Genomic DNA, 2,500 nt, shown 5'->3' with positions numbered 1-2,500 from the left:
ACACACTATACACTATACACTATACACTACACACTATACACTATACACTATACACTATACACTATACACTACACACTTAGTGGCGACCCATCATTTGTTATATCTACCGTAGCTTTTATTGAACTGATCATGTCAGCATCGTACTTTCAAAGACAAGCAGTCATCATCATCATGAATCATATCCACAATCTTCTGGCAAATCCTTTTCAATCCTTGTCAAATGAAGATAAATTATAAATGCAATGTATCGGTGCTCATCGGCCATTGGACATAAACATTACACAACAAGATGGAAATCGCAAATTCAACAATGAGTGGTTTGGAAGGAATCAGTGGCTAACTGCAAGCGTTACAAAGCAATCACTATAACCTGCTATTTAGTGGAGTGGGTGTGTGGTCCAAGTCTGGGTTTAAGAGTCTCTTTTCCAAGCTTAAAAGGATAAACAGTCACATGCAAACCCGTGGGCCAGACTTGGTGTCCAGGGAGAACACTGTAAGAACGGCCCATATTCTAAATTATGTCGCTGTACATTTCAAAAGTGCTGAACAAATAGTTATATTGACTACGTGCGTCCTATCTCGCTCATTAATGTCTTAATGGAAATCACCGGATTGCCTCTTATGCGCTCATCGTTCCCTTATGCAATAGTTCGTACATCTCAATTGTCAGTAGAAACGACATTTGTTTACAAACCTCTCTAGGGTAGGGGGCAGCATTCGGAATTTTGGATGAAAAGCATGCCCAAATTAAACGGCCTGCTACTCGGGGCCAGAATATACGATATGCAAATAACTGGTAGATTTGGATGGAAAACGCTCTAACGTTTCCAAAACTGTTAAAATAGTGTCTGTGAGTATAACAGAACTGATTTAGCAGGCAAAAACCTGAGAAAAATCCATTCAGGAAGTTTTTTTGTTTTGTTGTTGTAGTTTTCTATTCAATGCCATTACAGTATCCATTGACTTAGGACTCCATTTGCACTTCCTATGCCTTCCACTAGATGTAAACAGTCTTTAGAAATTGTTTCAGGCTTGTATTCTTATAAATGAGGGAGTAAGACCAGTCTGAACGAGTGGACCCTGATGTGTCACAGAGCTTTTTCATGCGCAATCCCAAGAGAGTGCATTTCTTGTTTACCTTTTAAATTGACGACATTATTGTCGGTTGAAATATTATAGATCATTTAGACTAAAAACAACCTGAGGATTGAATATAAACATCGTTTGACATGTTTCTATGATCTTTACAGATACAATTTTGATTTTTTTCTGCCTGTTTTGACTGCGTTTGAGCCTGTGGATTACTGAAGAAAACAAGGGAAAAAAACGGAGGTTTTTGGATATAAAAATACTTTATCGAACAAAGGGAACATTTATTGAGTAAATGAACGTCTTCTGAGTGACACCATATGAAGATCATCAAAGGTAAGGGATTAATTTTATGTCTATATCTGAGTTTTGTAACGCTTCTACTTGGCTGGTTACTGTTTGTAATAATTTGTCAACTGGGCTATGTTCTCAAATAATCGTAAGGTATGCTTTCGCCGTAAAGCATTTAAAAAAATTGACACCGTGGTTGGATTCAGAAGAAGTTCATCTTTAAACATATGTCAAATATGTTTTGTTTTCTGAATTTTTATAACTGAGTATTTCTGTATTTGAATTTGGTGCTCTGCAATCTCACTGGATGTTGGCCAGATGGGACGCTAGCGTCCCACATACCCTAGAGAGGTTTTAAGCAAGTCAACCATATCAACTATATATTTTTTAAAGGCAGTAAATGAGGCTGAATTAACTGTTTCGCTGCCGGACAAAGTTCAGCTGATAGCCAGGTGTAACGGTGGCAAGGATTCATTCCATGGTGCTGAAAAGAAAGCTCTGCTGTTGGGATAGCTTTATGTAGGTCCTAACAGTTTGTGGGCACCGTTATAGGGCAGTTAAGGTATTGGTTAGTGTTGTGTTGTGTTGTGTAGTGTAGTGGCTTTGCTGGTATGAATCAAAAAAAAATTGGGAGAGTTTGCCCCACCAACATTTATATGCTAAAATCACCACTGTATACACTATAGATTAAACACTATAATTAAGCACAGGAGTTTTTCCTCATCACGAAACCTGACCGGGAGAAACTCTTGCCCCAGATCTAGTTGGGACCCTAGTAGTTAACACAACTCTGCTCCAGTAAACCAATGATCTCAAGACTCTGATACTGTAGGCCCCATTTGATTTTACCAGTGCAGTGGGCTGTCAATTGAGAAGGGGGTAGCTGCAGCACAATATGGCAACTGGAGTATGGGCGAGTAGGTGTGTCAAAAGGAATGTAGTGGGTGTGTAGAAAGGAGTGGGTGTGTCAAAAGGAAAGTAGTGGGTGTGTAGAAAGGAGTGGGTGTGTCAAAAGGAAAGTAGTGGGCGTGTAGAAAGGAGTGTGTGTGTCAAAAGGAAAGTAGTGGGCGTGTAGAAAGGAGTGGGTGTGTCAAAAGGAAAGTAGTGGGCGTGTAGAAAG

Source organism: Oncorhynchus gorbuscha, linkage group LG22 (genome assembly GCF_021184085.1).
Source record: "Oncorhynchus gorbuscha isolate QuinsamMale2020 ecotype Even-year linkage group LG22, OgorEven_v1.0, whole genome shotgun sequence".
NCBI classification, from domain to species: Eukaryota; Metazoa; Chordata; class Actinopteri; order Salmoniformes; family Salmonidae; genus Oncorhynchus; species Oncorhynchus gorbuscha.
Note: the sequence above shows the minus strand (reverse complement) of the source record.